The sequence below is a fragment of the Callospermophilus lateralis genome, chromosome 3, assembly GCF_048772815.1.
Source record: "Callospermophilus lateralis isolate mCalLat2 chromosome 3, mCalLat2.hap1, whole genome shotgun sequence".
Taxonomy (NCBI): domain Eukaryota; kingdom Metazoa; phylum Chordata; class Mammalia; order Rodentia; family Sciuridae; genus Callospermophilus; species Callospermophilus lateralis.
In genome coordinates, this window is record NC_135307.1 from 58,158,439 (window position 1) to 58,173,095 (window position 14,657).

At 34.9% G+C, this 14,657-nt stretch overlaps 1 pseudogene; it reads right to left on the bottom strand.

Moving 5' to 3' along the window:
* Positions 1 to 2,751: 2,751 nt before the first annotated feature.
* Positions 2,752 to 14,657, bottom strand: part of LOC143394640 (uncharacterized) — a 44,129-nt pseudogene continuing 32,223 nt past the window's right edge.

A 14,657-nucleotide genomic window follows, 5' to 3' on the forward strand; every position in this document is an offset into this window, starting at 1 on the left:
ACTTGAACAGGTAATTCATCAGGAAACCACTGTCATTAGCATTCAAAAATAAATACATAGATAACTAGTCCCTTTACTAAGAATTCCTCCTCTCCAATTCCTCTTTTCTTAATAATTTTTTTCTGCTCTTTGCATTTTGAAAATATGCCAGGCTCAAAGCTGGATGTTTTAGATATGTTGCACTTTATTTCTATAAAAAATTATTTGAAGTAGTCTGAGCTTTCAATGTTGATCACAGTCACTGTCAGAGGTCCACAGGTAGTCAACACAGAAGTCAGAATCTTACTACACTATTCTTTCCCCATTAGATGTCTCAAAACACCAGCTGTCTCCTGAAATTCAAAATGCTGCATGTTAAATATCTTCAAGAGTTGGCTAAGAAATTCCATATAAGAACCATTAGTTTGTGATATACATATTTACAAACTTGAAATGAAATTTCTAAGCAAATTGCTCAGAAATTCAGGTGGAAGAAGTCCTGTGTCAAGGTGGTAGCTGACATTCCTTGCAGCAGAGTGGTCTGACTTTTGGAAACAACTAAGCTAATTAACTGCCCAGGCAATTCACAGCATTTCAATGGTTCTATAAACTCCACTTTACATTGGAAAAGATGAAAGAGGACAAGAATTCTTTGATTTGCTCTATCCTAAACATGTTATTCAGTGTTTAGAATCAAAATCTGCAAGTAATGCATCTCTAGGTTTATTTGTTCAACTCTTTATTTACACTCATTGTTATATTTTTGAAGTGTAATATACCTTATACCAGATAAGGGGTCATTTCACCAATAGTGAGACAAAATTTGTCTACTAGTAGGGCTATATCTTCTGTAATCAGGGGTGATATCCAAAATATTTAACAATCATTATGGAAAAATGCATCAATCAATCAGAACAGATACTAGAGAAGTACTCTGGATGTATTTATTTTCCTGTGCCAAATACCCCCCCACCCCTGTGCGTGCATGCGTGCATGCGAGGACAATGCACAGCACAGGGCTGGGGGGCCTATTTGGCACCCCCAGGAAAATCAACATACATCCAGCAGGTACTTCTCTAGTTCAGTCTGATTGACTTGATGCATTTTTCAATAAAGATTGATAATTATTTGATTACTACTACAGAAGATATCAGCCCTGCCTTACCACTACAAATTCTCTTAAGGTACAATGTAAGGGCTAGAATTTGCAATTAAAAAAAAAACACATAAATGTCATTTAAATAATTAGAATTGTAGTTTTAACACATTGGTACCAATCCATCTCTTTTTTGATTGCAAATGGAAAATGTGTGTTTTTTTTTTTCTGTTCCATTGTATTGACATGACAGAAAATACAAGTATTTGTGTGTTTCAGGTAAAAGTAAGAGAAATGCACTCAAAATTTCAGCTGTGGGCTACCTGGGAAAACCATAGTTTGTACAAGTAGTTTTTACTATTTTGAGGACAACTGTAAATAACCCTTCAAATTTAAAAACAACAATGATGCCTGAGCTCACAAGGCAAATTCTATTTTTGTGGGCACATTTTATCTACTTCACTAAAATTATTCAATTTTTAAATGTAAAATTGTCAAACAATATGATACCTTTTACTGTTATTTAACAGTGAAAATATCCTGTTTAAGAATAACTAAAGCTGGGTGTTGTGGCACATGCCTGTAATCCCAGTGACTTGGGAGGCTGAGACAGGAGGATCATGAATTCAAAGTCAGCCTCAGCAAAAAGTGAGGTGCTAAACAATTCAGTGAGACCCGGTTACTAAATAAAATATATTTTAAAAAATAAGGCTGGGGATGTGGCTCACTTGTCAAGTGCCTCTGAGTTTTATCCCTTTCTCCTCACCAAAAAAGAATAACTAAAGTGCCTATAATTAGATGAAAATATATATGCATTATTTAAGATAATTTTTATTGTTCCACTTATCTTACCTTTAATAACATGTGGATCTCATTGTTGCATTTTGCAGATGTATAGTGTCACATCATAAGAACTTCTTTTTGTTCCTGATGAACAATTAAGTTGTTTCCAATATTTGGCTACAAATCAAGCCACAGTAAATTTCCTGGTTATCTCCTGAGCATATACACTCACAAGTAAAACTACTAAATATTTTTAAATTTGTTAAGAAGAAGGAAAGTTTCCCCACTCCAAAGGTCACAGCCACTTTAGTACATGGCTTTTGTATCTTTCAGTCTTCAATTCCCATGAATTTTGCATGTGTGTTCATGGTCTATTTTCTTTCCCCTTCAGAGAACAAATTACCTCCAAATAATTTCTTAAAATAGTCCCATATTTTCTCATCTGATGGATTTCTTTAATATTGCAAGTTCTACTAAATTCATAGGTCTCTTTCTAGAATCTCTTTCCCTCTGCTGAAGCAATACCAGAGTTTTATTACTTATAGATGATTATCATACCATTTGTTTTTGTCTCTTCCTTTCTAACACAACTTTGTTACACAGGTAAAGAACTTCACATCTATGTTGATGGAGTAACAGGCCTGTTTTCTGTTCTAATTTTAATGGAAACGTTTATTGTTTCAGCATTACCTTTACCATTGACTGTGGGGTATTTTTTTTATTGGCAGTCTGTTTATCATACAAATGTCTTCCTCTTCAATATGAATCTTCAGTGTCCTCAAAGTTGTTAACATTTGTGTAAGTTCCCTTCATTTGTGGTGCACTGCCTTAGAATGACTTTATGATATATAAATTTTTGATGTATTCCCATCTTGAAGATATTCATAGGGTTTTTAATGAGAATGAATTTTCTGATGTCTAATATGGTGTGATTTCTGGCTGAAAGCTTTCCCACATTCATTGCATTGGTAAGGTTTCTTACCTGTATGTATTCTCAAATGCAGAACGAGGGTTGAGAATTGAAAGAAAGCTTTTCCACATTCATTACATCCATAGGGTTTCTCACCTATATGGCTTCTTACATGTACAGTGAGAGATGAACTCTGAGAGAAGGCTTTTCCACATACATTGCATTCATAAGGTTTATCACTTGAATGAATTCTCACATGCACAATAAGTGATGTTCACTGAGAGAAGGCTCTTCCAAATTCGTTACATTCATAAGGTTTCTCTCCAGTGTGAATGTTTTCATGCTTTATGAGGTACTTCTTCTGGCAAAAAGCTGTTCCACACTCATTACATTTAAAGGATTTCTCTCCAATATGAATTTTCTCATGATCAGTAAGATTTGATTTCCCACTGAAGGTTTTCCCACACTCCTTACATATAAAGGGCTTCTGTCCTGTGTGAGTTCTCTGGTGTCTGATAAGATTGGACTTCTGAATGAAAGCTTTCCCACAATCTCTGCACTCAAAAGGTTTCTCTCCAGTGTGGATTTTCTGATGGGTAAGGAGGTTTTCTTTCTGGCTGAAGGATTTTCCACAATCATTACACTCAAAAACCTTCTCTCCAGTATGAGTATTCTGATGTTTAATGACATACTGCTTTTGGCTAAAGGCCTTCCCACATTCATTACATTCAAAAGGTTTCTCTCCATTATGAAAAAGCTCATGCTCAGTAAGATTGGATTTGTGGCTGAAGACTTTCCCACATACCTTACAGGCAAAGGGGCTTTCCCCACTATAAATTCTCTGCTGACTGAGGTGTGACACCTGAATGAAAGCTTTCCCACATTCACAAGGTTTCTCTCCAGTATGAATTTCTTGATACACGTGGATTTGCTTTTGACTGAAGATATTTCCACATTTCTTACATTTAAAAGGCTTCTCTGTATGACCTCTCAAATGCAGAGGAATGAATAAGGTTTGTGAGAAAATTTTATCATCAAGCTAAAGGCTTTTCAATATTCTTTAGAAGCACAAGGTTTCCCTTCAGCATGACTTCTATGTTCAATAAAATGTGATATATGGATAAAAGTTTTCCCACATTCAGTAAACTCATAGGGTTTTCCTCCAGTATGAATGCTCTGCTATCAGATGCTGTATATCACACTTTTTATACTGAAGGCATTTCACACTGATTTACATTTACAAGGGGATATTACCATAAGAAATAAGCAGTGGTGGAGAACATCCAGCTAGTAAAATTGGAGACTCAACTACATACCTTCCCTCATGGTAAAGTCTAAATGGTTTCAACCTAAAACTTCAAAAATGTTTCCTTAAAGAAATGAGGTTGAGAAAACAAAGGATTTTTCCAATTTTCTTATATCCACATCCTTTTTTCCTCAGTCTGTAGTTTGATGAACAAGACTTGCCTACCAAGTCTTGTTGCTTCTCTATCTGTATATCATCTTCCCCAGGCTTTTTCTGACAAGACTTCTTTTCCACTTTTTCCCCACCATCCAGTGGATCTTCTTGCTTCAGTGGAGGATCATACAGTTTGGTCTCTTTATCACCTGCACTGGGCAATTCCTCTTAAAGAAATCTACTTTAGAGAGAGTCTTGTGTGCCACGTGGACCAGGAGACAGTCCTAACCCACGGACAAAGACCAAAATGTCCACTTGGTGGGTCGCGCCTGCGCACTCCAAGAGAGAGTGAGCACTCCCAGAAGTCTTTGCGACTCTGCTCAGAGTATGCGTGAACCAGACCCAGGCTGTGTGATTACCTTGCGTTACCGGCAACGCTGCTTTTCCGGCCTTGGACTACATTTCCCTTAAGGCGTTGCTGGACTATTCTCTCTCTGTGTCCCCACCCCACCCCCACAACCTTGACAGCATCCGCCTGTGAGTTTGGTGTTCTTGTGGTGAGTGGTCCTTTGTTGGACTCAGATGAACTCAAACCTGCTGGGATGTCTGGAGTGGAGACTCCCACCTTAATGCCTCCCCAGTGTAGTCTCAAAACGGGCCAAGCCAAGACTCAGAAGTGAGAAGACTCCATCTTGTCCATGGCTGGTCTGGCCTGAAATCCTGATTTCTTGATAGCGTGTGTTCAACATAAGAAGCTAAAGCCTTGGGTTTTAGTGGATGCTCAAGAAAATAGTAGGGAGCAAAATAAAATTGAGAGAAATAAAATTATTTAAACCCAATACACTGAAAAGCATCATACATTTAATGAAAGACTTACTTTTGCCTTCTGGCTAAAAGATAAGGAAAATACTAGAAATCGGGTGGGAATAATTTTTTAAAATATTCTTTGATATTCTGTGACCAAAGATTGATCCTTCCATGGCTCTTAGTTTTGAATTCACATTACCTGTAGGTCCCTGGATATATCAAGTGAGTAAATTAACATGTTTCCTTTGTTCATAGGACTAAAACACACTGGGGCCAGGACAGGGAAAAAAAAAAAAAAAACAGTATTCTAAAGGGGCAAATATAAAGGATTGTTATCATTCACCCTTTATATTTGTAGGCCTAACATTTTTTTAAAAAGATGACTCCTTTTTCATATTTCTCGGGTAGCGTATTTTTTTTTTTAAGTCAATCCTTTCTTTTCCTCTCTGACCCCTATCCGGGCAGGCTGACAAGAAATCCTGGGTGTCCTCTTCTTTGGTACTAACTTGAGAAGTTCAAATCCTATGTGAAATCCCTCACCCCAACCCTGCCTCTTGACCACAAAGACATCATATCTTTCCTTCTCAAGCTATTTTCAAATCTGCTTGGGAGCCACACTGTTTTTCCAGAAAGCTTTGTTATATGAGTGGTAAAAATCGTTGTTCCCTTTGGATGTATGTAATCTCAGCATCAAAACCAAATTCTGAGTGCTGGCTCTTCATGAAATAACAAGCATTAAAGAAAACAAACTAAATATGTTTTTTATTAACCCAGCCTTAGAAATGAGTTATCTGCATACTTTTGAACAGATAAGGCATTGCACACCCTCTTTCATGCAGGCATTAAAAAGTCTAAACTGTTTGAATCTGATCTTTAAGTCAGTTTCGATTTCTGGGGGCCTTTGGTAGCATAGTAGTTTGATGGAATGCAATTCTAGCATCTAAAGATTCATGATTTTTCTTTTATTTATATGTTACCTAAACACAATTCTTACTTTCAGTCATATTTAAAAAAATAAGCAAACCAAAAATAACAGCAGGTTTTTTCATTACTGAAGCAATGACCATTTGGACTTACTGAGAGATGAAATGTTTGCCTCAAATATTAGAAATTTCTGAGGGATTTCAAATCATAATTTAGATTACACAAGTTTTCTCAACTCAAATAACATATAATTAAATATTTTATTAGAGATATGAAGAAAAAGTACTGTATTCTAGGATATTGGAAAAGAAAAAGCTAATATAATCAATAGTTAAACAAAAGATAAGGAAAGACACTTCAGTGGAAACTTGATTGATAAGTAAGACCTAGTCAGGCATAATATGATGTGATTAGAAGTGGAGATGGAAACAGAGAATTTTGAACAAGTAGCACAAATGCAGTTTGCTGAGGGAGGAAAGCAAGAGACCTGACATCCTGGAGAAGCAGGTAAAAATGCAAGTCTGTGCTACAGAAATGCAGTGGGACCCACTTGCAACAACAGTGGGTAGAAGAAAGGGTGGGTTCTGTTGGGCTTTGTTGTATTTTATTAATAATTTTTAATTTTATTTTAGGAGCAACTGGAAGGATTAAGTTTCATTAAAGCATTTCTGTGGTCAGTTTATATTTACAATAATTCCAATTAAAAGATGAGAGTGACTTAGACAAGGATGGCATAAGAAGACAATAGGAGACAATCTAAGTGGACAGAATGTGAGTTGATTAGATGGGGAGAATGGAAGGAAGAAAATTGTCAGGATAATTTATAGATCTTTGATGGACAAACTGGACAATGAAAAACGTCAAAATGTATTATGAATAAACATCATGAAAAATCATTTATTGGGTCAGTTTTGGAACAAAAAAAATGAGATTTCAATGGAACATTCAAGTGTAAATGTATAAAAATAAACATGTACATAGATACAGGGTTTAGAAGAAGTAGCTATTCTAGTGATAATAATCAGAAATAATTAAGGAACAGAAAGTTTTATATCTATAATATTCTTCATCTATGGAAATATACCACATGAGAAGTGAGCATGGCCTGGGACTGTCCTCATGAACTCCATTAGAGGGGTGATCTAAGTGTGCATGAACTTGGACAAGTTCAAGTCTCATAATTCCATCTGAAGCCATATAGCATGGATGCCTGTTCATAAGTTGTAGTGAAATAACTATTAGATATTGGTAGAGGAAGAAGAAGCTTAAACTTTGCAGGGAACAAGATTCAGGAGGGAGAAAGCATGGCAATAATAACAAGTTGAGACCTCAAATTTGGGAATTCAAATTTCCCACTGCTTATTGGGACAAGGTTCTTTAATTATATTGAAGCAAATTTTTCAATGCAAACGTGTCTGATAAACTCTATATCTGACAGGAGGTTTTAGTTTTTTATTATTTGCAAGTAAGAAAATACTCAAAGGAAATATCTTTTTTCATAAAAAAAGGGGTATAGTAAGAATTTCAGGTTGTGATTTTTAATTTTATTTTGACAATAAGAATACAATGTCACTCTTTTTATTTTTTAATTAAATTTTTTATTTGTTTTAATTAGTTATACCTGACATTTGACAATGTCAATCTTTTTAATCGCAATTCAAGTAGTGGCTCCATATCAATATGGAGTGCAGATGTATGAAAACCAAAAGCACAGTGCAGCATGTGCATATTGATTATGACAGTGTTGTAGTCTCACTTTGTCACTGACTGAAAATAGAAAAAAATTGAGGCACTTCAATTTCTCCACATTAGCACATATTTGAAGCTAAAATTTAAACTATTTTCCCTTATCTATCTGTATTTCTATATGCATGGTCATTTTTCCATTAGTCCTCAGTAGTCTCTAAGAATCATCAGGAAATACATAATTATTTTAAATTCTAATAATTCAGCATAGACATTAGAGTACCTGGTAAAATGACAAAATGCAGTGGGTAAAGATATTTCTGCCAAATGATTTACCCTTAAATTTTGCTAAAATCATATGAAAATATGCAGAATAGAAATATGAAGGAATATTTGAGGCCAACCCTTTTCTGAACTAGAATGAATTCAATTATTCTAAGGCTTAGTTAGTAATTTATGGATTATACAACACTTCAATTTCTTTTTTATTTCTGTTTTTTTGATTTTGCCAATTTTTATGCTTATTTATAATTTTTCCAGAAGGTGCTCATGGAAGAATAAAAAGATAAATAAATTTGAAAGAAAACATGACTATGTTTCTATGGAAATCTTGTTTAGAAAAAAATATGTTTGGTAGGGTAAAAGGGTGAATGTATTTGGCAAAATGATATTTAGATTATATATAGATTACACTACATAGGTCCCTAATTATTTTAGCTAAGTGGGTTTAAATGATTTAGAGCTATTTGCTTAGCTCCTTTTATGTTTTACTCTTTATTTTTTTCTTAAATACAAACTTGTAAGAATCTTTAAGATTAAAAAAAATTGATAGAATTATAATACCTAAAGCTGAAATAACTGATGGTGATCCTAAAAGCCCACTCATTTGAAATACCTCTACATGCACATACACAAATGAACGTATATACACCAATATGTATATTGGTATGACAAATCAAATTTGGATACCTTCATTCAATTTTCTATTCCCTAAAACACAAAGGATTTCATTTAATTATATTGAATTATAATTCAAACTCACATACATATATGTGTACACATATACAACTATATACCCATGTACACATGCACATACCAGCTATCCAGTGACACATATAAACATACATATGACTGGTCCTGAAAAATCCTCTGACCACCTCTGCAGAGCTCTATGACTGAAAGCAGCTTAAAAATTACTGCTGTAAACCATCAAGAATTATGTCATGCTAGGGCTGACACATGGCACATGCCTCTAATTGCAGTGGCTCTAGAAGCTGAGGCAGGAGGATCACACGTTCAAAGCCAGCCTCAGCAATTTAACAAGGCCATAAACAACTTAGAAAGATTGTGTCTCAATTTAAAAATAAATAAAGTGTTGGGGATGTTGCTCAATGGTTAAGTGTCCCTGAGTCTAATCACCATTACCTCCCCACAGAAAAATTATGTCATGAAGTCATAAAATATAGTTCTTTATTTTTATAATCATTGGAACAAATTACATGGTATGAACTTACAGAAATAGTACAATAATCAATGATGTAGAAGACAAAAGTATGTTTTGTTTTAAAGTGATATTTATAACTTTCACAAAAAAATTTTAAAAATATGGTTTAATCAAATATTTAGTATTAGTACTTCATTATATAATTCAATGGAACATAAGGATAGACATTTAGAAGGAATTAGCCAACAGATCACAGGATACGTGTTCTACTGCTTTTCTAAGAAAACCAGGATTAAAAGTGCATCCAGACTCAGAAGTCTACCTTACCAGTTGTATATATAATTGAAAAAAAAGGCCATGTAGGAACATTCTTACTCCTTTTCACTCCTAGGTCTATAATCCAAACTAATGGAGTAGCAAAGTGACAAATCAAATTTGGGTACTTTCATTCAATTTTCTATTCCCTAATAGGACAAAGGATTTCATTTAATTATATTGAAGCATATTGTTCAATACAAACCTATATGAGAGGTTGATAAACTCTACTTCAGACAGAATATTTTGGTTTCAAGTAAGAAAATACCCAAAGGAAGTAGCTTTGAAAAAATAAAGGTATAATAATTAAAAGTGTAATGTCATTTATTTTTATTGCAATACACCTCTACCTTCAATACTGATTGTAGTCTCAAATCTAAACTTATATGGCTCTACCTCTCTAGAAATTAAGCAACCGCTTTGAGGAAAAAATATACAGATCTACCATCATTAAATCCATCCTTTTCTTTGACATCTGTAATTTACCTCAAGAAGTGGATGTTAGAGTTTTGGGGGATATTAATTTCTAGAATTATACTGACACAAGTTGCTCTCACTTACCGACTCTACTTCAGTTCCAACAGCTTGCTTAATTTTTAACTATTCTGTAGTTTGCTACGCCTTTATAATATTTTTCATTGTCTTTGTAATTACTAGGATTCTCTCACCTCTTCTGTTTCCTAGTCCTTCATTAGTCTAATTATTTTTATTCATTCTTTTTTATTTATTTTTTCAGAAAAATTCAAATTCACAGAAAATTCAATGTCAGCATACGGATATTTCATAAATCTGTTCCCACACATACATGGCCCTCTTATGAACTTTCCTTACCAAACATTCATTTGTCACAATTGATGAAACTACATGGTCACACACCACTACCACCCAAAGTGATACAGTTCAATTACTATGTTTCTGGTCCTGTATATGCTATGAATTTGCAACAAATGTAAAATGACATGTAGCCATTATGACAGTATCATTATTTTCCTTCAATATTGTCTGGGAAATTCTGAGTCTTTTGAATCTCCATATACACGCAACTGGTTTGTCAATGTCTATGAAATCTCTTACTGAGATATTGATGGGTATTGCCTTGAATTTACAGATCAAATTGTGAAGAACTGACTTCTTGATTAATGTTGAGTCTTCTTGCCCATGAACATGGAATAACTCTTGATTATTTTGTTCTTGTTTGATTTCACTTATCAGAGTTTTGTATTTTCCCTCATAAATCATGTAAGTATTTTGTAAGATTTATACCTAAGGGCCCACCACCCCTGCTACTTAAGGCCTGCTACTGGCTCAGCTGCCAACTGTTGCTGGTGCCCTGTTTCATCAGCTTTTTTCACTTCTCTGACTGACTAAAAGGTTTGACCAAACAACTGTAGAGGAGGAAAGGTTTATTTGAGGACTCATGATTTCAGAGTTCTGAGTCCTCAGAAGTCCATCACCATTCCTTGGGGCTCCAAATGAGGTTGAACATCATGGCAGAAGAGGGTGGCAGAGAGAAGCAGCTCACATGATGATCAGAAAGAGACTCCACTTGCCAGATACAAATACATACCCCAAAGCCACACCTCTGGTGCTCCACCTCCTCTAGCCACACCCCAGTCTTCAGTTATCACTTAATTAATCCCATAAGGTGGTTAATTCACTGATTGGGTTAAGCCTCTCATAACCCAATCACTCTACTCTGAACTTTCTTGCATTTTTCAAACATGAGCTTCTGGGGGATGACTCACATCCAAACCATAAGAAGTTCTTTGCCACCCATCACTACATTCAGTGCCTAGCTCCATTTCCAGTGTCCAGTGTCTCTTACAGCAGGAACAGAGTAGAGCGTGATGGCACCTCCCTATCCTGGTGCATAGTCCTTCAACCATGCATGAAAAAATACTGGGGCACACATACACCTGTCACAGTCCGACACAGTCTACACTACAAGAGAAGAAAGCTTACATTCCAGGATCCATTGCAGAAATAGAGCACTTCAATCTTGCCAGAGAAAGGTGGGATGAGTTCCCTATGGATAAACCTTGAGTGATTTGTCTCTATGTAAACACAAAAATTCTATGCCTGAACTGGGGAGGGGCAGGGGGGACATTTAGTCACTCCAAGCCAGTTCTTCTCAGCCAGAAGAGAACACAGGGCTGCCTGTGCATTCCACGGAACTAGCAGAGATCACTATATTCATGCCAGAAGTGAGCAGGGTAAGGTCTGTATGGACAGACATGAGAGCAAGAGAAACTTTAATCTTTTTGTTTTTCAATATTTTTGGTAGTTGTAGATGGACAAAATGACTTTTTTGTTTACTTTTAAGTGGTGCTGAGGATGGAACCCAGTGCCTCACACATGATAGGCAAGCACTCTACCACTGAGCCCCAGGCCCAGCCCCAGGAACTTTAATCTTTTAATGCTAGCTTTTAATTTCACTGGTTACTGTTTTTGGTGTTACTGTCTTTGGTTTACTATTGCATAATTTAATTCAATTTTATGTATTTTTAAAAATTGTATTTATTCTGTTTTTCTTCTATCACATTTTTATAATCTCACCTCTTTACTCTTTCTTTTCTCACTTTTCCTTTTCTATTCCATCCTTTTTCTGTATGTTGCTTCTTCTTCTTTCCTTACTATTTTCATGCCCTGTATGGTCTAATATTAATTTTACTTTCTTCAGAAACTGTTTTTTTTTCTGTTGTAAAGTATTTCTCTCCTTTTCCACTTTTGAATTAGTGGTGTTGTAGAGAATACACTCAATAAATCTTTATGCCTTGTTAATATATGATTTTCTTTCGAGTGATCATAGTTCACTGGTAATTGTTATTTCCTCTCAAAGTGGTGCTAGTGATTGGACATAAAACAAAGAGCAAGTAGAGTGGCTGCTTTGATGCAGAGATATATACCCCTAACCTAGGGCACATAGTAAAAAAAAAATACCTCAATAAAAAGGCCCTTCCATAATAAGAGAAGAACTTTCCAATCTAGCATATGACAATCTCAACATAAACATACAGGAAACATGAGAAAACAAGGTAATTAGACACCTTCACACGTTCTAAGTCTAAAACCATAGATACTGAAAAAGAGAAAATGCCTGGCAAGGAATTAAAAAAATTGATTGTTAAAATGATCAGTGAATTAAAAGAAAATCTAAGGAATGAACTAAGTGAGAAAATGTATGATATAAAAATGCATTTTAATAGAGAGATTTTCTGAGAAAGAACCAAGCAGCAATCTTGTAAGTGAAAAACTCAAATAGTCAAGTAAAAACACTCAGTAAAGAGTCTCACCAAAAGATGAGAACAAGCCAAATAAAGAAAGAAATTTTTTAAAAAATGAATGTAATATACAAAATCTTTGGGACAACATTAAAAGACCAAAATTAGGAATCAATTTCTTTCAGGAAGGAAAGGAAATACAGCCTAATGGCATAGACAACTTATTCCATAAAATAATAGCAGGAAAATTTTTCCTAATCTTGGGAAGGAAAAATATATACCATCACTTCAGGTATTTAAAACTCCATGTAAGACCAGAAAATAACTTCTCTATGACATATTATAAAATGCCAATAATTCAGAAGAAAGAATCTTAAAAACTGCAAGAGTAATACTGAGTCATTAATAAAGACCATTCCATAAGAACAACAGCAAATTTATCAACTGAAATTGTAAAGAATAGGAGGGCATGGAATTATGTATTTCAAGTACTGAAAGAAAATAACTGCCAACCTAGATTACTATATATAGCAAAGCTATCCTTCAAATCCAAAGGAGAAATAAAAACCTTCTAAGATAAGGATAAACTAAAAGTATTTCTTGACCATTAAGCTAGTTTTAAAGGAATTCTACACACAAAAGACAAAAATAACCAGGAAAGAGGGGTGATAAATCTGTTTTAAAGAATAGATAAGCAAATAAAAATTAGGAATAATTCAAACATTAGAAATAAAACAAAAGTAATAGAAGCAACACATACCTCTCTTTAATAACACTAAATAAAAATGTTATTAATTATCCAAATAAAAGGAATAGACTAATAGACAGGAAAGAAAAAAATAAGACCTAATTGTATGGTGTCTCCAAGAAACACATCTCACAGGCAAAGACATTCACAGACTAAAAGTAAAGGAATGGAAAATGATATTCCATGCAAATGGAATTTGAAAGTAGTAGCAGGAGTAGCCACTGTAATATCAGACAAAGCAGACTTCAAGCCAAAATTAGTCAGAAGAGATAAAGAAGGACCATAGATACACATAGATACGAGTAAAGGGAAAAATTCTACAGGAAGATATAATGGTTGTAAATATTTGTATTTTGAATGTCAGGAATCCAGTTTAAACTGAAACAAACATTACTTGATATAAATGTACTGACAGACCCATAAACAATAATAGGGGAGGACTTCAATATACCACCATCACTGACAGGTCATCCAGACAATAAAAAAAATCAACAAACATCAGATTTAAACTTTACTACAAATAAATTAGACCTACTGGACATGAACAGAATATTCCATCCAACAACAACTGAATATACTTTATTTTCAGCTGCTTGCAGCGACACATGACTAAATCAGTCAAGGTCACTCCAGGTGAATTTGGGTTGGCACAAAATAATTACACACAGACAGAAAATCCCTTTTTCTTTGGGTTCTGTGAGGGCTCTCTATCTTAGGGTCTTTTGGAAAGAAAGAAAGGGAATGCCTCAAATCTTAGTTTTATTGGGGGAGACTGTTCGAAGGAACATTCCATCCACATAAGGCAGAGGGGTAATGTTACAAGGGGCAGCCCATTCCCACTGGGTAACACCCCAAAGCATTGCTCCTCTGCTGAGTGGAGATGGGGATCCATCTGTTTCCCAGTCAGGGAAGCCAGTCTCCACATTTCCATCGCTCAAAGCTAAGGGGCACTCAGCTGCTATGTGGCAGCTCCCAACAGCTGCTCATGGAACCTTCTTTAAAACAGATCATATATTTGACCATAAAGCAAGACTTAACAAATACAGAAAGATTTAAATAAACATTTGCATCCTCTCAGATCATAATGTAATGAGACTAGAAATAACAATAAGAAAAACTACAAAAATTAAACAATTACATGGAAACTGTGCAAAATACTTTTTGAGTAATGAGTGGGTCATTGAAGAAATTAGGGAGTGAATTTAAAATAATTCTCAGAATTAAACAAAAATAGAAATATGACATAATCGGATCTCTGAGATAGAGCAAAGGCAGATCCTTAGGAAGTTTAGAACTACCAGTGCCTGCAATTAAAAAATAGATCAAACAAACAACCTAATGATGC